General features: G+C 49.3%; 1 protein-coding gene across 5 annotated transcripts in view; it reads right to left on the minus strand.

Moving 5' to 3' along the window:
* Positions 1 to 24,340, minus strand: part of Sh (Potassium voltage-gated channel protein Shaker) — a 410,425-nt gene that overhangs the window by 70,085 nt on the left and 316,000 nt on the right. The window lies entirely within an intron of this gene.

Below are 24,340 nucleotides of genomic sequence, written 5' to 3' on the forward strand. Positions count from 1 at the left end.
ACCAGCCAGGTAGAGGACAACATTGAGACTTACGAGCTTACCCAAGGAATTTCCGCAATCTTTTATAATCATGTCCTCCGGGCGGACACGTACCGTTAACTTAAAAATTCATACCCAAGCTAGCTCCTAACCGCAGCAATTTCTTTTCGAGTTTCTGTACATGTATCATCTTCTGCCTGACAGGTTCGCACAGCTCACTCATCTCACACAGAGCTCGCGGGCGCCCTTCCCCTCTCCCCACAACTCGAGCAGCGGTCCACTGACGTCACGAGCGCGGAGGTGCAGTTGTTATGGCTGCGAACGCGCGAATGAAGTGACATGTTCAGGTGCACTGTTAAAAAAAAAGCACTGGAGTAAATGACGGCAAATATCTTGGCAGCTCCATCTCCAACGTGAAAGTAGCTAACACGTGCAGACACGGACGCAGGAGAAGAGAACCAGAACACGCCGACTATCAGCTGAAGGGCGCACCGTGTGCCCTTCAGTCAGCCACACGTGCTGGCATACGCGAGGGATAACTGCGTAGGCCTTTCATTTCTTCTTAATGCAAGTTAATCGAAGGATGGCTCAAGCATGCCCTTCCCCTACTATTGATATACCAGACCTCGACCATTAGACGCGTTTCTTCGTTCTTGTGCTAGTATAAAACAGCGCATGCATCGAAGTATGGCGTGCATTCACAGTCTCGACAGTGCAAGGAAACGGTTACATAGCGATCCAACGGTCAACGACCCTTTACGCTCTATTAATCTCTGATTACCGCAACGGCCTGTCTGCCCTACGCAGAGGAGGCCGCAGCTAATATTAACACTATGTAACAAATTCGTACGGAGTCCAAGCATTTATTCGTGAAAACGACGGCAGGTGGTCATTTTCTTAGGCGTACACCGTGGTGTACTGTTCAAGGCAGCCAGTCGCATCGCGTTGTTATCTCGAACAATTCCTTCTTTTTTTTTTATTCAAGTGGTAATCGTGAGTCTCCCTTTCTCTCCTTGTTCCCGACAATGGAAGCGTCTTCTGGCTTGTCAAAATGATTTGTCAAAAATAATAAGACCGTTAAAGTGACGGCTGGTGTTCAAGCCTGCAAGCTCAAAGTAGCTCTTCGCAGTGAAAGCAATTTAACTTTGTCGACCAGGAAAGCTGGGCACTTGGTAAGAACGTAATCAAAGGACTCTTGTAAGAGCCCGTTGCTCAGAACGCCAACGCATTTCTCTGCAAAGTTGGGGAATTAATATATCAAAACTGGTGTCATCCTGAGAATTCGTTCCACGTGGATCCGCCTTGGGAACTCCACTGCTAGAATTTGTGAATTGCAATATGGGTCATAAGGTAATTGGTTAAAACCGTAATTAGAGTTTTTAGTTAATTAGTCGTATATGTATTTCAATTGTTTGTGCAAGTAATGTCAGCCTCTTCGAGTAGACCAGCTCATGAGCTAGAATTGTGCTATCCGCCACAGGCAACCTTAAAAGATTTTGAAAGTGTTCGCTGAAACACCCGGTATATGAGTATATGAGTAGTGCAAGCCGCAAAACTTGTAAGTGTAAGACAGGCAACGAACTTTATTTAATCCTGAGGAGCTACGGTCAGGACCTCCTAACGGGAGGCCATCGTAAGTGTACAGTTTTTTTTTTGTTAGCTGGCTTTAAGCAGTACCAAAGCAGACGAACTGTGCGCATGTTGGTTGACGCCATGACGCAAGTCCCAGCACGCCGCCTCCGAGATATTTCAGGGCGCCGAGGACGGCCGCGGGGCGCTCGCGCTGACTCGCGTCGCCACGCGCCTGCAGCTGCACCACCCACGAACACCGATCGGAGTGCACGGTTGTCCGAGCATCTCGGCGTCGAGAGGGCTTGTCGCGGATCACCGCGGCATCCGCGGTGTCTACGCAGCGCAGCAGACCCACCTATGCACAGCTGTAGTGCGTGTAGCGCAACATTTGCAATGTGCACGACCAAGCTTTGTCCTGCACCAACTTGAACGGCGGATAGCAGCCCAAGCCAGATTTCGCATTTTGAAGTTCTATCAGTAGCAGACGTAAGTGCGGTGTGAGCGTGCCCCGGAAATGATGTCGAAAAGCCGCGCGTTGTAGGTCATGCGTCACTTCCGGCAAGCCATAACGGCGGCGTTTTTCTTTTTCTTTTCATTTTTTCTAGTTTTGGTATCGAAACCGGGTGTTTTTGCTAGCCTTTCATGGCGCTGTCATTCGTATCGCAAGCATCAAATTTTGAACGGAGGTACCTTTGTATTTACACTACCTTAATCTACGCTTCTTACGCGGTCCAAAATATCGTTGCAGTTGGCGTTCAAGTAACCTCAGACGTACCTACACTAGACGCTTGCGATTGTTGCAGCGACATTAAGTACATTTTTGCTATGATCTTTGCATACGGTCCTGCAGCTCACAAAATTCTGCGCGATAGAAGTTCGGTTAAGCAGAAGTTTTTTGCAAGAACTTGCATTACTCGTAACGCGTCGTCGATGGAGCCGCCTCACAAAATCTGCGAAGCGTGAACTTCGGTCGCAGCCATTCAAGGATGCCAAATAGCCTTTAAATATAATTGTTTCTTCTTGCGTACAGGCTCGTTCTCAAAGGCACATTAGCTGGCACACGATGTAGCAGATCCCGCCGCGCTGAGCAGACGGCAGAAGCACTGGACGGAGACAGGCGAGCACGTCCCGTCAGTAACGTCAGTGAGGGATAGATGCAGCCACTGCGGAGAGTGTCGCGCTGGCCGAGCCGGCGAGTGTGTTTACACAGCATCCCGTGTCGCCCTATAGACACAGCAAATCCAAGCGGCGAGCCTCGCATTTCTTCGTCTGCTGCGTTCCTTCGGTTGCCGCTGCCGCTATTCGAAGAGACACGGGGCGAGCGAGAGCCGCGGAGGGAGACGCCCGAACACGACTTTCATCTTGGCCCCGAGGGAAAGGCCCGTAGAGTCGCCGATCTGAGAGCTCTCGTCCCACGCTTGGGCGAAGAAGAAGCGGTGGAGCACAGTCTGCTGCTGCCTGCCGAGGCTCGGCGGATTAGCGGCGACCGGAGGGAACATGCCAGCGTGGCTGCTCCGCAGTTGGCCCCGCCCCTTACTGCTGGGGCACAGAACGCGGCTGCGTTTGTGTTCGCACGCGACGGCGCGCGGCTGCAAGATGCTGCCCGCCAGCCATAATCATTGTTCCAATATATCACGCGCCCATCGAGGCTTTAAGGCAAAGACGAGTGAGCGCCGGAAAGAGTGCACGAGCGCGCGCAAGTAAATTGAACGCGAGTCAAAACAACTCCGACGACCAACGGAGAAATTTGGAGGACGCATTAACTTCGCCTTCAAGAGTGGAACGCGATAGCATTCAAAGGTCCCTGACTGCTTCTCATGCTCCCCGGCAACTGCAGCTCAAGTAACCGTAATGTTTACCGGGAAGCGCTAGCGGTACTAGCGGCGAACGTTATGCACGAGTGCGAGCTTTTTGCTAGAAACGCGGCCTCTCGCGTTGGCTGCGGTGCGGCGGAGGCGAGCGCTATCTGGAGGCGTTGCAGAAACGGGCGCGCCGCTCGGCCTCCAAAATGAGCGCGCGCCGGCGCACGCAAATCTCGGACGCCGTGGCCGGTCTATGAAAGGTAGAAACTCTGAAAAGGGGGTTCGTGTTTGATTTGCTGCGTAACAGAATTTGTTTTCTCGTATATTCAAATTAGTCCGACGCTGTTATGCCTGCAGATTGTAAGTTGTACTGTGCGATTTTTCTGATGTATTTTACTTTGAGAAATACAAATAGTTCAGTAATTTCTTTCCGCTAGACAGAGGGTTTGCGTGGTTGAGTATGCGTGGTCAGTAAAAAGTTTTGTCAGACCGACGCCCGACGCTACACGCGGGACGCCGGCACCACGTTTTCTGTGGCACGGGGCCCTTAACGCTACGGCATTAAAATTTGGAGGAGATTAATTTTCGTCTTTAAGTGTGGGACGCGATAGCATTCAAGGATTCCTGATTGTTTCTCACGCTTCCCGGAAACTGCAGCTTATGCAACTATAATGTTTACCGGAAAACGCTAGCAGGTAACGCTATGCAAGAATGCGAGTTTTCTCGCAGAAATGCGGCCTCTTGCGTGGGACACGGATGCGCGGAGGCGAGCGCCATCTGGACGGTGTTGCAAGGAATCGGGGGTGCCGCACTATGAATGGTAGCAATGCTGGAAAAGGGGTTGTGTTTGAGTTTCCGCGTAACAGAATAATATATTCACATTACAATCCGACGCTGCCATGTCTGTAGGTTGTACTTAAGTCGTACTTTACGATTTTTATGACGCATTTTACATTGAGAAATTCAATTAGTGCAGTAACGTGTTTGCGCTACACGGAGAGCCTGCGTGGTTAGGTATGCGTGGTTTGGAATTATTGTTTTGCTCAAAGACAGTCGACGCTGAACGCGGGACGCCGACGCCGGGTTTTCTGCGAAACGAGACCCTTAACGCTGTCGCGTTGATACAGAAGGCAGAGAATTTGGGATGGTAAGATGGGTACATTAAGTTCACGCTTAATCAGCGCAGTGCTTCTCCTTACGTGCCTCCCTTCATTCACGCCGCTTTGTTTACCACGCATTACGATTTGGACAAGTCATAGACCAGGTTTATAAGCCATACCAGGGAAACACCACGTGTACTACGTGGTTGGCGATGTATGGCGTGGCTTTCCGTCAGGACACCGTTGCTTTACTCGCCCAATGCGCGGACTCACATGCGAGTTGTGCCGTATAAGCAAGACCCAATTTCGGGGTTTGTTTTCCAGTTCATCTGGATTTAGCGGACTATTCCGGAGTCGGCTGTGGTTTCTCTGAAAGCTTTATGTTACGACTCATCTAAGACAACGTTTGTAATACAAAATAAAAAAAATCACCGCACGGGGCGTTCCGTACAGATGGTTAACCAGCGAAACTGAAACGCGCGGTCCCGGCGTTTATCACTATGTTAATGCCGATGGTTCAATAAACGACGGCTTGGTGGGCTGCCGGATCCTCCGTACGCAGTTGCTGCTTGCACTCGGCTGCACGAACCTGTTCTTGTGCCCGGGCTGCAACATCGTCAGGGCGTAGACGAGCTCGTTCCCGGTTCTGTCCGCGGCGTTGCTGATCAAAAGCTGCCTGCTCCTCAGGAGTACGTATGTCGCGTAGCCCACCCATTTCGGAGCCTCAGAGAAACTGCTGCGCGTGTGCTCGGCTGCGACGGAGAGCAACGACGTCACTACTGGCGCTGCCAATCGCGCACATCTTTCTTTTTTTTTTCGCACACGCGCATGGGGTTGCGCCGGAGGACTTTTCGGCGTAGAGGCGACAGACGGACGGACGAATAGGCTAGCCAGACAAGTTTTGCTCTAAAATAGCACAAATAAGCAGCAAGAATCGTTTCTGGAAAGTACGGCGTATTTATTTATTTGTTTGTTTGTTTAACGTTATGATAGTGATATCTGCGTTAAAGGGACCTCTGCTAAAAAGAGTACCGTATTTTCCAGAACATAGTCCGCATGCGGTGTACACTACGCATGAGCCAAGTTGGGTATAAAATTAAAAAAAAAAAACGTTGCAGCTTGTCCCGCAAGGCGCATCGCCGATTGCGATAAGAAATTATTCGTCAGGTTTAAGATTTAAGGATAGTAGTTTTACCGGCCATATAAGCATGTAAACATACGCTTACCAACTAAATAACGATGGCGCCCACAGGCAAACATGAACGCATCTTACTCGATGACCGCGCACACTCGCTGTCCCAACGCTGGCGTGAGGAAGAGGCAGCAGCAAGCGAATTGCCCTTCGTGTTGTCTCTAGCTTCAAGGCGAACTACGCAGTGAGAGCACAGAGCACACGATAGCATCAGCCCTCGGTGCACTAGACTTTGTACCCAACGCAGACTACTTTCAAGATAGGGCCCGTGAGTCCGTGCTCAGCCATGTCATACGGAAATGGAAATGGGCCTGAAATATCCATGTGATTGCTATAGCAGTAAAAGCTTTTTTAGATTGTCCGCATCCGCCATAGAGTCTACTTAGACGACGATCGACGTCAAATTATTTCGCCGCTCCTCGATTGCAACTTTAGTGCTTGCGCGTGCTCTGCTACATTGAGCTCAAATGCTACTTGAAGGCTCTGCATCTTTTCGGTGTCATCGCAACTGCTCTTGTGATTTGCACATCTATGAGAGAGAGAGAGAGAGACAGATAGAGAGAGAGAGAGCAAATGATAAAGGAAAGATAGGGAGGTTAACCAGGACTGAGCCCGGTTGGCTACATTACAGTGGGGAAAGGGAAAAGGGGACGGAAAGGTTAAAAGAAGAAGAGAAAGTCTACTGGGGATATCGTTCGGTCACTCAGTCCGGATCACAGACGCTGCCTCAATCCAGTAGCTTTTAAACATCGCAGCAGCGCTTTTGTGGCCTTTTGTAGCTGCGATATGCGAGGCCATGGTCCCAAGATCTTGTTCAAGGTGAACGGTGTTCTATCTAGCTGATTGAGAGCTGTGCAGAGGTCATGTCTTTCGTTTTCAGAAAATGGGCAGTAGCACAGTAGATGTTCTATAGTTCCCTCGACACCGCAGGCACTGCAGTCGGCGCTATCAACCATTCCAATCAAAAACGTATATGCATTGGTGAATGCGACGCCCAAGCGTAAGCGGCGCAGCGTTGTTTCCTCATTTCGCGGAAGCCCTGGTAACAGCTCCAGTTGCATGAGGGGTCGAGGGAATGCAATCGATCTTGGGTGAATTCGGGTGTGTGCCACTTCTCTAATGTCATACGGTGTGCTAGCTTGCTTAAGTGTTGGGCTGTGTCGGTCCGCGATAAAGGTACAGAAACAAGGCACATCTATGAAATTTCCCAAGCACATACGGCCTTGTTGTAGGGCTTCCGCCGCCACGGTAGGAGGCAGACTAGAGCTACCGCCAGGTACCTACCGGTAAGATACGCACAAGCGTGCTCAGGGCCTGGTGCTCATCCAGTATGGAACCCTGAACGCTTGGAAAAGCTTGTTCGTCCTTAACCCGAGGGCGTCCCCCGCTAATAGGTGAATTGTGACGCCACATGGGAAATGGCCGCCGTGAGAGCGGCCCACACCTCCTTGTGAGGTCGGGAATACAAGTGCAGCCGCTTGGCTGATCTGCTTGGACTGTCACTCGGTTGACTGCTTTCCTCAGTAGCCTTTGGCTACACCTATCTACTGCCCGTGAAAGCATCAGTCTTGTCTGATGCAGGTAGGACTGCATACAGATGCGCGGCACATTTTGCAACGAGATTTCGAGCGCGTGCTCACAAGTCGAAGCACTAAAGAAGCAGTCATTTCACGCATCGCGAGCAGCATTCACTTGTATTTCACCAGCTGCCAAAACGGGCTGCAAGTATTGCTTGTGCGTAGCGACGATGACTGCGCAGCTCATTTTGCTGTGCTTTAGCACGGGGAAAATTTGTAGGTGAGCTGGGAGCTTGTTTTCCGCAAGCGTACTTCCGACTTTACAAAATAATATCATGCATAGTTTGCACCCATAGAAAGTCCCCGCCCCGCAAAATTAAACTTTTAAACTGCTATAGTCCACGCACGGTAGTCTCGAAAATACGGCAAATAAGAGTGTGGCAAATAAGATGGTCGTCAGTGTCAATTATAGCTTTCTTGTGTGACTTGCTGCATATCCATATGCCATCCGCGAATCATGAAGCCTAATAGGGTCATCAGCAGACATACGAAATGGCAACCTCGGTGACAACCAATATGCCGAATGACACCACGATACAGCATATGTTGTTCTAACCACTGTTCCCCAGTCGAAAGTGCGTAGAAGCCCACCCTATCATTGGTATCCTGACTGCAACTTTGTTGCAATCACTTTCCATTAAGCGGCCTCGTTCAACGCGGGTGGGTGCTAGCTATCGCTTTAATATCCACCAAATAGGTTGCGGAGGAAAGAAGCAAGACGGGAAATGTATTTACAGTATGCACACGCTCGACAAGGTCAAGTCGATTGACAGGCCAGTCACTGAAGCGTCGTCTTCTTAAGCTCTCCCCCTCCCCAAAGATCGTGCTCCTCGTCCTCAATGTTGTGCAGAGCAGTGTAGCAATATAACCCTTTTGTTTTTGTCACCCCTTTTGTTAGCTGAGTACATATATATTACGGCGGAGTATAGCCAAGAATGGGCACATACCAACATGACATGCGGAGTGCCGAAGTCGTCTGTTCGGTCCACGCTGTTTCGGCTCGGAAAGAGAGCAGCTGGCACGCGATATGGCGGTCGCCCAATTAGGTGACCTTCCTCAACATAAACGGCCAGAATGGCAAGGTGGACAGAACAGCCAAATAAACCCACCGCTTTGAAAAGAAAACGTAAGAAGCCGTATAACGAGCGAAAACATGTTATGATGTTTAGATACGCAAGGCTGGTTAATGCATTTGTTGAACAAATGTTGAAGAGATAGCGTATACGTTCCAAATACAATTACATACAAGGTTACAGCAATCACCAGCGGCCGCAACGGTTGCGAGGCTCTCGCGTGACGCTGTCGTCCGCACCAGCTCCTTTCGCTGTCTTGTGACGGTATGATTATCCTTAATGGCGGCTGTCTCCCCTGTGTGAGTGGCTGAAAAAACAACACTCCTACACAAAGGTGCTACAAGTAACAATCCTTTCAGTACGATTTAATTTTTATTTATTTGCTAAGAAAAATACTGCCAGTCTGAATACCAATCTTCAGGCAGGAGTGGACGATACATTAAAAGGAACGCATTGCATAAACTTAAAATAATATATCAGCCGGAATGAAACACAGGTAGGACATAAGCTCTTTTCGGAGCTGGGGACCATGAAAAATGCTAAAGAAAAGCCTCAAGCGAGGCGCCTTGAAATGGAATGCAAAAATTGGCATGTCAAGGCTTGTCCTAATGTGAGAGATGCTGGCTTCTTCATTAAAATTACCGAATGCGAATAAGACTTATTTCAAACCAAGTCAAGCGAACGGAATACATAGTTATGGGACGGGACCAAAACTAGCTTCTTTGATTTTCTACAGACGAGGCGAATAAGCATACAGTATTGAGGGTACAAGAAAAGGAATTAGGAAACACGTTTTCCCGCCAAGCTGGATTTTAAAGGCACGCATTCTAAACGTTCTTGCGAGGAAAAAAAAAAGCTAGTGGCTGTTCATGCTCGGTAATTGCTCTCACCAGCCCAGATGTATACAATGCATTGTTGTTTGCGGTCGCTGCAGATTTTCTTTTATTCATGCGGTGCCGAAGGGCGGGCACTCCTAATGAAACCCACGACCAGCGTGTTGACGTCGTGTTAGAATGCGCTTCTAACGGCATTTTCCCCATGTCGACGGCATGAGCAGTGGCACCAGAGCGGGCCAATTATGTCCCGACTCGCGGATGGCCGCTTGGCGCACCGTGCCTGGCAGGCCACTTGCGATAGTGGCCTGAGCGACGGCGCTTAGCGGACGCCATTGCTTGCCCTGCGCGCTGCTCGCGAATGCGAGACTCGCTTCGTGAGAGCATGGGAAGCCAGGCTGAAGCCCGAAACCGAGAGAGCTATGGCTAGCGTTCTATATCAAGAGAGACAGACGCAAAGGGCATTGCTGACATGTCTGCCAATATTCTGGGCAACGAATTCCAGTTCTTTGACGCTATTCTGTAATGTGGGCTGAAGCTAAGCGCTCACTCACGCGTCAACTCTTTGAGGCGCGAATTATGATTGACGGATCACAAAGGTTTCAGATTGAGACTACTTCATTCCACGGAGCTTGATACTCCACCGCAAGAAGGAATACGTATAGAATGTTGCTTTGTGAATTTTCTGATGACTCATCGTAGCTAAGAAATACTTAAATATCTGTTTATTGCGTAGTCAGTCATGTTGTGTTTGTGCATAAATAGTATGGAATCAATGGATCAAATTGTATACAAATATAACAAGAAAGGAGAAATATATATATATATATATATATATATATATATATATATATATATATATATATATATATATATATATATATAATATTATTTTGCCATTGCTGCCAGAACGTGGGACGTGGAAGTTTTCGTCATACACGGTAGTGCCTTCAGCAAAGTGGTCATGTGTACCAATACGCAGTTCATTTAAGTGAAGTGAAGGCACGTTAAGTACGCGTGAGGTCTAATTCAACTGAAATGTCCGTTGCCTATTTTTCGCCACCACCTTTCTTCACTGGCACTAACCAATGGCGTACACAAATGCGTACATCCCGCCTCGAGGGCTGAATTCACACAACGGGCCAAATTCCGCGGACGACCGACACGTGGCTCAGTGCTGCCCAATCAGATCGGCTGCTGGGGTCGCAATTCGTTGCCTCTCGGCAATGTCACGCTCGTCCGCGGAATTCGGTCTGTCGTGAATACAGATTTACGCGTAGTACGTCTACGTATCAGCCGAAGTCTAGCGCTCACCTTTGTACGTACGGGTGAGTACGTGTACGTGCGTGCATGTACGTGTAGATTTGTGTAACCACGTAATACGTACACATTCGGAGAAAGGAAAAAGAAATAAAACAGAATGCGCAGGAAGGCGACACAAGGCAACTGCCACCGGTCAGACTCAGCATAGATCGGAGTCTCAGCGGCAGGCACCGCCTTTCCGAACAGCTGTCGCTGAAATTTTCGTGAGATATTTGAGCCAATGCAAAAAATTTCAGACACCCCTCCCCCTGGCTTACAGAAATATATTGCCGTCGCAACACCGCTTTCGTGCCCTCTGCGCACCTGAAATTTCTCACAGCCTGTATAACGCACAAAAGCGCGCCTATACTTGTCGTACCGTGTTCCGCAGCTCATTAACACCGCAATCCGGCTAGTGCGCATTAAGCTTGCAAGAGTGTCGTGCTCAGTCAACTAACCCTGAACAGCCTGGTTGACCCACCGCCAACCGCTTACGTCAAAGCAAATCCGACTCGCATTTGTCGACTTGGCGCGAACGCCCTAAAGGAAACGGTGGCGTCGAGGAGAGGCTCTCTAACGGGAATTTTCACCGACTGCTGCATTTCCGTACTTCTCAACTGTTGACGCAACTGTTTGCCGCAGGAGGCGCAATGCTGAGTCGCTAACTAACGCTACGAGATTGCGTAGAGCAGTGCAGTTTCGAAGGCTAGCTCGCTGCGATGAAGAAGACAAAAATGACGTTGCCACCACGGCTCCATTCTACACGCCTGCAGGGTAGTGGCGGGGATGAAAATAAAACGACCTGTATTCGCAGAAAGCTATTACGCTAGGATTGTTCGTAAGAGCAATTTCCAGTCAATCCCGGTGCTGTATAACACACTATTAGCGAAGGCGGCCAGCAAATGCCAAAGAGCACTTACGAATGAAAACCTTTGCGAACTCGGGCCTATAGCTGCGTCGGTAGAGAGGCGTTCCTGTAACCCCGAGAAGCGTTATCATGCAGAAGCGTAGAAGCATCTAGGAGGTTGGTGTGTATCGCGCCGACGCACAAATTATGACACCCAAACTTGGCATTTCAGTCTTCCAAGTCCTCGCAAGACGTGAAAATTACCTATTGGGAATCTGCTTGTTCTGTCGGAAACTGCCACATTGAAGATGCCTCGCTGACTGTGCTGCAGTTTTTGAAGGTGTAGCCGTTTTCCGTATGATGGTATAGATTTGGGTATTATGTATCGTGAAAGGCCACACCTTTGGTTTCCGCCCGTGTTTCTTGCCGTGGATGATGAGGCTAGCCACGCTGTTGTAAAAGGCATATTTTCTTGATATCACCAAGCCATTTATGCAACACTTCTAGTTGGACACGTGGTTCGATAAACTAACTCACGTCGGTGCCACGCTGCTTGCGAGCACGTCGTCCTCACCTTACTCGACCTGTGCCGCTTCGGAGACAAACTCCACGCTGGTGCGACACAGGCAGACACAGGCCTCATAGGAAAATTACCCGCCATTGATCACGCGGCCCGGTCGTAGGCGCAACGTGGAGGACTTCGAACCCGGCTCCGTGACTGCGACAAGCGCGTGTGGCGACACAAATGAACCCGCGCTGGAACCACAATGCAGATGGCGGCCACGAGGGCCCATCGTATCCGTCTGCCGAATTATTGAGTCGTCATCGTCCAGGCGCGTAGGGTAAGCGAGGTGGGAGGCGTCGTTTCCGTGCGCGGCTGCAGGGCACACGAAGCCCCCCAGCCGCCGCTCTGACGCCGCGGCGACACAGAGAAGACGCCCGCACCAGGGCTGCGAACGCACACTGAAAGAAGGAATCATTTTGCCGCAGAAGCGGCCGAGACAGCGGCGTGGTCGATGTCGTCACACCGCTTACGCCTTGACTTTGCTTATTCGCGTCCATTGAATGAATTATTGTTGGCGCCAGTCGGATGACGTTCTAGCCCCAGATACGTCGCCAATAAGGGCTAATCTTGTCGATTAAGATATCCATATCGACAATGGTCAAGACACGACGCCCTGCTACGCAAACAGTTATGGCATACGTGGTATTGCATCTGACTTGCTAAAGAGCTATTTAAATAACAGATTGCAGTATGTTCAGGTTAATAGCGTGCCCTCTTAGAAATTAGTAATCCAGCACGGTATTCCTCAATGGTCCATATTAGGACCATTATTGGTTTCAGTATTCTTAAATGATATCGCTAACATACCTAAATCGCCTAATCTGGTTATGCACGCTAACGATACGAATATTCCTTTTTCCATCTCGCTCCTTGTCCCAAACGGATACCATTATAAATGCATATTCAAGAAAGCTACAGAACTGCATATTGACAAATCGTACAAAACGACCCCAGGTCTTCCCGTCACCACCTCGGCTCTCGGGATCGACAACACTTTCGCCGAGCTGTAGGACGCGGTTCTGGCTTCGCAAAAAAGCCAGACGATAGAACACGGCGGCGCGCCAGAGCCATCCTCCACCGGACCGGTACGGAGCTCCGCTTCTTCAATGGGCAACGATCACTCCCAGGTCAGAAGCAGGATCAAGGCGAGCCCCATTCCAAAGCACGAGTCATGAACTCCGGGAAGGCCAACGCAGGTCTCGCGCCGACAGACAGCGCCAACTATTCAAGGGTGAACGTACGTGGACGTGGTGGCGCAGCCCGAAGGGTACTTCTTCGCGGTAGCCGCCGTGAAAACAACTCCTTTACCCTCGCAGCCGCCATCAGGGCAGAGACCCCAGCTGCGGCTGAGACCATAGCTTTGGTGCCAGTAATTAAGCAACAAGGCAAGGTAGGCACGTCGTTACCAACTCGCAACACGCCTGCCATAACTTTGCCAATGGACGAACACCGCTGCTGGCGGCTCACATCCTAGGCCCGTGCCTGGAAGAATCCCATCCAGTCAGGTGGACGCCGGGCCACGCGGGACTGGAGGAGAACGAAAGGGCGAACGCCTTAGCTCGAGCCTTAACCAACCGAGCGGGGCAAAACCAATCTTCCCATCAATCCACATCCTTTACCTTCGTGCCCCTGCCATCCAATTACGGCGAACGTCTCGAGATCTGGCGGCTCAACCGCAGGATTTATCCCCCCCCCCCTGACGAAAAGCTCAGCACTGAAGAGGCAGTAGCTCTCAGACTTATCCAAACGGACATATTCCCAAGCCTACACGTATACAGCAAAATGTGCCCACCAACAAATCGTGGCATCTGCCCCTAGGGCGGCGACACACGCCCTACACCTTTCCACATCTCGTGGGGATGCGGGGGCAAACCTCAACACTTAAAGAAGCCTAGCACGTCATTTGAGGGGTGGGAGGTACAGCTGACCGATGATACACTGGCAGGCCAAGAAGCGCTCGTGCAGCAAGTTCGTCGAGCAGCCATGGCCAGTGAAGTCATGGAATGAAGACAACACCCACTCGACCTCAAGAGCAACAACCTCGATGGTTGAAATAAATGTTTTCTCTGTCTCTCTGGTTACTGACAAACAGGTTAAGCCTTAATTTGTCGCAGACGAACTACATTGTTCTTCATCCTCTCAATACAGTAGAAAGTATCACTCTGAAAGTTGTCTACGAGCACAGTGAAATAAAGCGAGCTTCAAACCAAAAATTTCTTGGTGTGCGGCTCAATGAGAATCTTTCTTGGAATTTTCACACCATGAAATTAATATCTCATCAAGTAAAATAGTCGGTTGTGTTTTTAAAAATTTTCATTTGTTGCCTCCCTGGTTAAAGATATCCATGCATTACGCATTTCTATACTCAAGGTTATCATACTGCATTCTTGTTTGGGAAACCTACGACGTCCAAATTACCTTAAACTAATTTCAACTTGGAAACGCGCTTTGCGTGCATTGAGGAGTTTCATGGCAGAGCTTCAAATTTACCTACGTCGCCTCTACTTCAGAGACATGGCGTCATTAAAGCAAGACAAGTATGCAATTTCTGTCTACGTAAATACATCCATCGTTATGAATTGTACTTTTGTTGTCCAGATAATTCTAGCAGCCGATATGCTGTCCGCACAAAACGTAATCTTGCTCCAACCACACGCACCAATCATGGCAAGCAAACACTATGCTACCAAGTTCCCACAGCAACAAATAAGTTTCCTTGTGAATTTGAATATTAGCTTCCACGAAAGCATTTTAAATCTAAAATTTAAAGAAAAAACGCCTATTGGAACAAACAGAATGACATAATTATTTAGTCGATATACTTTATATTTATTTTATTACTTTTGAGATAATTTTCTTTTAGGCTCGTGTTGCCAGCTTTGTAATATTTTTCTGCGTCCTCCTCTTCCTCTTATCCAGAACTGACGCTGCAAGAAAGTTTCATACAGGCTAAACCTATGACACACAAATACTGGTCTTCTCCCAACATCCAGATGTGTCACCTTCATAGAGTTGATCCATCCTTAAAGCTACAAGTGCCATCAAAAGTTTCACGCTCTGAGGCGACAGTATCGTGCCGCCTCTGGCTCGGAGTGGCACTTACGAAAGCCTACTCGTTCCGCATTGGAATGGGGGATACGTTCATGTGCGACTCTTGTGGAACCACAGAAAGGATTGAACACATCCTATGTATCTGTCCACAGTACGACGTCGAGCGCGAAGCTCTCCGGACAGCATTGAACCAGCTGGACTCTAGACCATTTTCGGAAATGAAGATCCTTGGAGCATGACTGTACGCGTCGATGGCACAGAAAGTCACGAAAGCGTTGTTGAAACACCTCAAGTCGACAGGTCTTGGGAACCGTGTGCAGACTCGGTGCGAACCTTCAAATGTGCGCGAAACTGTGCTCTCTCTCTCTCTCCTCTCCGTCTCTCTCTTCCTCCCCATACTTCTTTTCCCAGTGCGGGGTAGCAAATCAGACATGAGCCTGGTTAACCTCCCTGCTTTTCCTGTCTTCTATTTCTCTCTCTTTCTCTCTCTTACAACTGACATATTTTATATACTTGTAAAATATTATTCGATATCTTTGTTTACGTCGCTCATTCGATAAGTTGTGCATGCTTTCTAGTTGTTATTTTTTTTTGTACAAAATGACGCATGTTGACTTGCTGCGCCACGCTTTTTACAATGCTTGTCACATTTATTACGAAATTGTTGTGAAGTGCTTCTGCACAATGCCAGCTGCTCTACGGGTGACCAGGACCTTGTCAGGCTCTTGCCTTTTGGCACCCTCTTCTTGCCGAAAAAAAAAAGAACTTTCGCTTTCACACTGCAACTTATTTCACGGGAGAACTGCTCGTACCAAGGCTGCACCATGCGGTGACACGCGTCCGCTGAGAGTGGCTCGAAGCAAAGGTAGAATCAAAACAGCGAAACCCAGCCAATGGCCAGTCCTTTTCTGTCGCAACGCACCAACATTATCTGTAAGCGAGCACAGACACGTTGGTGCACCACCATGGTGTTCGCGTCGCAACGATGCGCGGAGCGGTGCACAAACAGCGAGCGTGCCCGACGAATGGCCGCGCAGCGCGTGCCCATCACACTTCGTCGGGGCGCGCCGCGCGCCTTAGTTTCAGGTCCAGCCCCGCCAGCGTGCTCTCCTTGCGCAAGTGTCCGTACGGCTTGGCGGTTACTTGGCGCATTGTGTTCCGGTTCGGCCAAGCTCGAAGAGTACGACTCTGCGAAAGAAGGAAGCCCGGGGCAAGGCCGAGCTGCCCGCGCAGAAAGCGTGAGAATGGGACTCGCTAAGAATATCAAGGAAGCGTGGAGAGAAGGGTGCGCGCCTGCCTGCTTCAGCAGTGACTGAGGCGCGACGGCAGCGTCGGGGGCGCCTCCCCGAAATAACAACGTCAAAGCGGCCGTCGCCGGTCGGGAGGCCGATTCTTCCTCGCCCTCCCTCGTCATCCGAGCAAAGCCTCCGAAATACGACTGCCCTCTCCGCTCGCGGAGTCGTTTAACACCTCGGCACCTGCTGCTGCTGCGAGAGCCGCACTTATCGGAACTCGTGTTACTCACGGAGTGCGCTCTGGAGGAAACCACACCCCGTTTCACCTAATACGTGCGGCCGAGCGAAATAATTCGTCCAGGCACAGCGAGAACCGACTGAGTGCCCCAAAGAAAAGCCCAGGGCTGCGCCACTGTGTATACTTCCGTGACCAGTCCATTCTATCCGCACCGCGGACAAGATTAGCGACAGAGAACGGACACGCCAGTGTCCGTGTTCCTCGATTGATGACGCGGCCTTCGCGGGCGCTTCCCGGAGCTGGAGAGGCAGACGATGGAAATCTACTAATCACGCATAGTGTAAGGATCACTAATACGATAGAAATATCTAACGTTAAATTAAAGCTAGGCCAGACGGGCTTAGCCCCGCCGTCTCTCTGAGTATGCATGCTTAAAATGCGAGCTGCGCGCGCGTGTGTCGCGGGTGACCTTGCAGTGCGCGCACACCGACGTATAAAATTGACGCGCTCGTTGAGTACGCTCAACGTGCCTAGGATCTTCCACTAGTTACCTCCAAAGTGGGCGCGACTCCGCCCGTAATGATGTCCGCAAATGCGTGACCGACGGCGTGATCGAACCTCTGTCTTCGAGCACAGTAGCTCAATGCTCGGGCCACGCGCATGCTTCTATCGTGCTAGAGTCGCTCCTTGACAAGTCACGTGCCACTTTCTCGCATTTTCCCCTTGTGATAGCTAGCGGTTTGAGACGCTGTGCTAGACTGAACTGCCTTCGGCACCGAACCGTATGTTTTGTCAGAGGAATCTGATACCTCCTAATTGGGCGAAGAACGCCTATAATGCGATCGCATTGACAAAAACACGTTTCTCGATGTCCAATGAATACGTATACGGTATTGCCCCGCCGTCCTCCGTGCGAGGCCAGTGATGGGTGATCTTCCACTCCCGTTTAATGCATTTCGCCGATGCTAACAAACATGCTGTCAGGCGTCCCTGTAATCGACGCGCGCCCGCGGCTGTAAAATTAAGGGAATCCGCACTGGCGCCATATGTGTGCTACATAGTGGCGTGCTGGCAACGCTGACTTGCTGCAGCTTTCAGTTTCTAAACCTGGTCCTGTAACTCTTTCCCGAGAGCTTTGGTTCTGCGGAACATTTTCCGGCGGTACATAAGGACCATGAAACAAATTTTATCGACAGCCAACGCAAGTGCCAGTCAGAGCGAAGACTACACGTTCATTTGCTAAAAGTGAACGTGTAGTCCAAGTTTAATCGAGATCACGTCACATGGAGAGCAAGGAAAACACTCCACTCACACCCTAAGCGGAATATTGTTAGAGCGGACTTAAGTCGGCCATACATGTAGCGTTCCTTACGGCTTCACTTCAACATCGCAGATGGACACGAGTACTCAAGTCCCTTTGACATTCCTGGAAACGTCAGATCGCGCTTTTCCTTACGGGGATGCCGGAAAATGCCCATCCACGCCAACATGATTTATGTTGTCTCTCGCTCAAGATATCTTTAACAATATTGTTAAGGTACAGGTTGCGGCGAGCATGTATATTATAAAGCTTAGCACGTTGTAGGCACGGATTTTCTTCCTCATACAATTGATGTTTTGCGACGAGACAGGCCGTATTCAGCCGTCTGCCAAGCGAGATACGAGCCATGGTTCCCCCAATCGCAATTCTTATCACTATCGTCATCATAGTTATGTCCCCAGCAGGACAATTGTCTGTCTCATTGCATTTAAAATTAGCTGTGTGGCCTACAAGTCAGAGTAAACGTGTACTCAGAAAAGTTTTATACGTCGCTACTCAGTCGAATTCTATGCCACGGTGCCTCAAGGGCAGGCATACCCTTACCCTTGTGCTGGGCCCGTATTCACACACACACACACACACACACACACACACACACACACACACACACACACACACACACACACACACACACACACACACACACACACACACACACACACACACACACGCACGCACACGCACACGCACACGCACGCACACGCACACACGCACGCACGCACACGCACACACACACACACACAAAACGCCTCCATTCCCCTCCTTCAAGGTAGATGTACAGCTAAGCTGTTGCGGACGCTAGGCAACGTCACACAAGCACAACCAACCCAAGCGACGTACGTCATGATGAGCGCACGCATGTGTGAGAAAGTGCAGCATACGTCCTCGTTTTCCTAGGCCGTCCGCCAAGTGCAAGTGCCCTTTTGAATTAATGTTTAAATGTAAATTTCGTCAGAAAATGCGTAAAGCACGACTTACAGACAAGATGTTTACACGATAGCTCGGGATTGCAATACGAAAACCCGAGAAAACATAATTCTGCTAAGCGGAAACTCAAACACAAACTCCCTTTCCAGCTGCCGTGGCGGTACTGTTGTTGGACAGTGTTTTCCATAGTGCCGACGGCGGCCGCAGCACACGCTGTGCGAAAGAAGTGACGGGCAGAGCGCCCACGCATCGAGGATAGATACATTCCGTACACACGTTCGCCTTGCGCGCACGCATCTATAGTGTAGCATACATCCTCCTTCTGGTAGGCCGCTTGGCGTAAGTGCGTTATTGAACTAATTGAATTTCTCACAGTGCACTGCGTCACAAAATTGGTAAAGTACGACTTGCAACCTACAGTCGTGATGGCGTGGGACTGTAATTTGAATATACGAGAAAACATAATTCTGTTGCGCGGAAACTCAAACGCAAACCCCTTGTCCAGCTGCCAGTTTTGGGGTGAGCACGCCACGAAGATACCAACCAACTAGAGGCTAGCAGGTTCGCTGGAAAAACTCTTACGCTAGGATTGTTTTTAAGAACAAATTCTAGATAATCCTTTCTTTTTTTGCGTCGGCGTAGAAGACGGCACATACTCATGCGATTATTAAGCCCGGGCCTAATTCATCCTCAGTAGCCTATTTTACATATATGTCCACTGCAGGAGCAGGGGCCCTTCGAGCTATATTCAATCACCCCTGTCTTCTGCCAGCCGATCTTGGCTTATGCCTGTTTATTTTCTAATTTCTTCCCACCATCTTTAGTTCTCTGCCGTCTTAAATTGCACTTCCCTTATCGTGTCCTTCATTTGGTGACTCCGATAGGCCACCGGTTATCTGCCCCGCGCATTACATGGCCTCTCCTTCTCCCGTATTTCCTCTAAACTTGAGCCAAACATTAAATATATGCAAATGCTAAATAATGTACAGAACCAGGGTAATGTCGTTTACTCATATTACTTGTTGCGTGCCGCCTAATTAGATAATTAGTCTTAATTAATCAACTTCTCCATTATTATATTTACACAAAATGTGTCAATGAGAAAATTGTAGAACGATATCAGAAACTCCCGATACAGCTCTCTGCAGCTCAATACGTGCTACATAAATGTGTTTTTCCGAGCGTGAAAGAAGTCCGCCAATACACGCAAAGTGCCTCGAGCGGCCAATCGCGCGGCAATTTAGCGTGTATCCGCGGACTTCTTTCACGCTCGGAAAAACACTTTTATGTAGCACGTATTGAGCTGCAGAGAGCTGTATTGGGAGTTTCTCATCACGCTCTACAATTTTCTCATTGACACACTTCCCGTCTAAATATAATAATTGAGAAGATGATTAATAATTTAATTAATTAAGACTAATTATGTACTTAGGCGGAACGCAAGCCATTTGCGCTCTAGTTCACACCGCTGTCTTCCTTTCTCTTAACGACACGCCAAACAGCTTTCTTTACGTCGCTCGTTCCGCAGTGCTCAACTTCCCGAACTTCTTTGGGGACCTCCACGTTTCTGCGCCACGTGTTAGTACCGCTAGAGTCCAATGATTGTACACTTTCATTTGTAAGGAGAGCGGTAAGCTGCGGATCATGGTTTGGTGACGCCTGCCGTATGCGCTCCAGCACATTTTTATTTTGCTGTACACTTCCTTCTAACTGTCAGGATATCCTATGAGTAATTCGCCTAGACAAACGCATTCTTACACAGGGTGCAACTACCAATCAAGTATTCTCCTTGACTTGTTAGGCTATCGAAAATTACATTTGTCTAATAAATATTGTTCTTCAACCGTACTTTAAAGTTTTGCCGGCCGAGTTACTCAATCCTTTGTCGGAAGTCATGTGAACCTTTGCTGAAAAGGAACAGCCTTGAATCATACCAAATACTTGATCATTTCTGACGGCTTCTACACGCTAGCCAGAGGAAATGCAGCCGATGCTTTGGTTAGGTTTCGCTTGCCTGGTCGAATGAGACCAGTGACCACAGATGGTTTGAGAACAAACAGAAACAAATCGACACTTACAAGTGCTTTGAAGGCGTAACAGTAGGTATGCGTTCGTTGAGCGAATCGGCCTCATATAATGAAAAAAAAAACAACAAAGAAAAACAAAGTTCTTACGTGAGAAACCGAGATCAAGTTGCGGCCGTCTCTTCAGCTCCCCAGTCCGAAAGTGAAAGGTAAAGTTATATAATTCGCAATGAAGTACAGTATAATCACTTCGACAGCGTTAAGTTTGTAGCTTATGCAAAACATTTTGTGAAGTATTGTACGGGAATTGTAAGATATAATAGAGCACAAACAGACGCACTGAACAACGCTCAACATCCAAGAAGAAGGATGAGAGATCGATACTTATTGCCACTTCCCCAATGCCTGCGCAACGTAGGAACGCGCCACATCTTTTGACTCTTCTCTGCTGCATGTCGCTGAATGTAATAAAAACAAATAAATAAATAAATAAATAAATAAATAAATAAATAAATATAGAGCGGCGAAAACTTCTTTTTCTCGTGTTTGGGACTCGCACGGGTCGCTTCTGGGGACCGAGCTACTTTACGGCGTTTACTTGAGCGCAACTGAGAACTGGACGTTGATATATCTACGCGGCGTAGCGCGAGAGACGGCGACCGGGAATGCGGCAGCCGCAGGCAGGCGGGACATCATCGTACGCACCGCGGACGAGCCGGGCGGCTACAGCGCGTCGCCGCGGAGCGCGCGCAAGACGCGCGAAAAGCGACAAATTCCCGCGCTTCGACGGCCTTTCTAGGCGGCTCGGTCGTATGGATGGCGTGACGCGAGACGCTTCGCAAGCTATCAATCCGCCGCTGGTCCGAGGAGGGGACGGACCGCAGCGATCGTTTCTCGCCCTCTCGTTTCGCGCGCTTCCCACTTTTGTGGCCGAGTTTTCTTGAGATATCGCAAACGAAGCGAACGGGAAAAGAGGGCCATCCGGTCGCTCTTGCGTAACCTCGCCGCGCCGAGGCCTCTTAACGAGAAAGCGCGGGTGCGCTTTCGTAACTGCAGTATCCCGGCCGGCACGGCGTGTTCAGATGATAATACAATTTTGGATGAACCGGGTTCGATAACGTCTCCCGCCAGAATCTCGGATTGGTACTGCTCGCCTTCGCGTTTCACCGTTTGCTCGCTTTCGCGGGCGGATTGAACGCAGAATGCTGATATCGGGACGGGTCGACCCTTCGTGCACTCTTGTGATTGCAAATCGGGGGATTTCGTTTGCTTCTGGCATACGCATTTCACGTCTGTACTAACCATCAACTATTCTGCACAACTCTATACACAGCATACGAAAAGCTTTATTTTATTTATATATATATATATATATTTAACACAGTGCAGTCCAAGAGGGTACTGCAGGAGTGGGCACACAGCACAAGGATACACATGTACGTTGCAAGAACTGTATACACATGTTTCAGGCATCGGCGTAGCCAGGGGAGGGGGAGTTCGAAACCGCCCGAAATGTTCTGACGGATCTCACCTCCCCTTTCCCCCTTTTCCACGGAACAGAAAGTTTCAGAAGGCGGGCTCCGAAAGAGCGACATGGATGAAAGGAAAAGCTAGCTGGAATGTGAAACCAAGGCGAGGGCTACCGGCAGTCAGGAGGGAGGAGGGGGGGTGTCATGCGGGCGATCCCCTCTCCCATGCACAGAACATTGCGGCCCCACTCATGGCACGCTTCTACCTCATTCGAGATCGCGTTAAGCTTAATGGACTTGGTTAAGACACGTTGGCGGGCTGGTTGGTTTGAATCCGTGATAATGTGCATAACTGGACGAGGACGTAGAAAGAAACAAACACACAAGGACAACGCTACTTTCAACTAAAGATTTTATTTTTGCACACATCGGTAAATATATATCGAACGGGCGGAAATAAACGAGACAACAAAAAAGGAACATTCAGCGGTGCACGTCGATGAACTGTACACTTGTCCAAGGCATGATCAAAACATGCACAGCAATGGTTACTGCGATAAACCGACGAATCATATCTCTTTTACATATAGCGACACTGGTGGCTTGCTCACGCACCTTTCCCCCAATTCTGCAATGTCGTCGGCTATGCCTATAAAATTGAAAAAAGAAAACTAGAGGAAAGGTGCGTGAGCAAGCCACCAGTGTCACTATCTGTAAAAGAGATAGGATTACTCGGTTTATCGCAGTAACCATAGCAGTGTATGTTTTGGTCATGCCTTGGACATGTGTACAGTTCATCGACGTGCACCGCTAAATGTTCCTTTTCCTTTTGTTGCCTCGTTTGTTTCCTCTCTCTGTGAATCTGCTTCTTTCCACATCATCATTCAGTCGCGCTTACCATTCTGTTATAAACTTAACGGACTTCTTTCCTGATTCTGCTATGCCCATGCGCGTATCCTCGCCCCAGCGGCATTCCAAGTTGCGCCGCCATTACCGCCGGCCAGGTGTGCGAAGTGAGTGCGTAATCCTTTGCACGATCCGCGGCAATTTCCCGAGCTTGAGCGACTGGAGAATGATTTTTATCGCGCTTCCGGCCGAGAATGTTACTTAGAGGAAAAACTTCAGAAGGTCGTGGGAAATACTGGAAGCAGTCTTGTCGACGAAAACGCGACTCCGTGAACTAACGTTCCAGCGATAGGCTCAGCGTTAACGACGAGTCTCATGCCGGACACTTGCTGTACTGTCGATTGCACAAACCGCCTTGGATTGTTGAACGTATGGTGCTGGTGTGGCGCGCACGGTCAATTTAAAAATAAAACTACGCCGCGTTACGAGTGAGTCATCACGCGATTCTTGCTGAGTGAGGCAAGTCGGCGATCTGGCACGACACCAGCGCTGTGAGCATTCGAAGTGTACTTGCCGCCCTACGACTGATTCGGACGTCTCAGCGATGTTTTAGTCTACCGGTGTATATATATATCGCTGTATACTTACCATTGGCTGAAGAAAGCGTTACCGCATGCAGGTGGAAATAGTTGTACGGTTACGTGGGACCACACAATACGAGGAATGTCGCCACACAGCCCATCGGAATGCATCGCACGAGAACAAAGCGACACACTCGCTGCGCCACATTCTACACAAACCGCGAGTCTCACTTTTGTGCAGGCAAACCCGTACCAAGCCATACGACAGATATCGCGAGATAAGAGCAACACTTGCCCCGCGGCACAGTCGCAGTACGTGTGCAGAACTCTTGCACGATTTTGTTCATCACGATGGGCTGCTTGCACTGCCCGCTCTAGGAAAGCACGTGCATGCGTATGTTGACCGCCTCATTCCAGTCTAGCCACTCCAAACGGCGGCCGAGTTTATCCTGAAGGAAGTACTGCCGCGACGCTCACAGGTCTCCTCCAGTTGGATCAAAGTATTGGCCAAGCTGTTGAAGAATAATGGCTGGCACATCTATCAAATCTTTGTTACAAACAGCCTGCACTATTGCCTTCGCGTCGGTAAATGGAAAATGTGTTATTGCTACACGTGAGCAAATATGCGCGCCAGAAAGACGGGAAGCCACTTCAACAACACAAGCGACAAAAAAAAAAAAAGATAAAGAAAAGCAGAGACGGCCGTCGCAAGAGCCTGCTCGGTGAAACGCATAGATGCGCGAAGCCCTGGGAAGGTACGTGTCTTTCTCGTCAAATTTAGTTAAAGTGGCGGCCGCTCGAGTGGT

This window comes from Dermacentor andersoni, chromosome 4 (genome assembly GCF_023375885.2).
Source record: "Dermacentor andersoni chromosome 4, qqDerAnde1_hic_scaffold, whole genome shotgun sequence".
NCBI lineage: Eukaryota > Metazoa > Arthropoda > Arachnida > Ixodida > Ixodidae > Dermacentor > Dermacentor andersoni.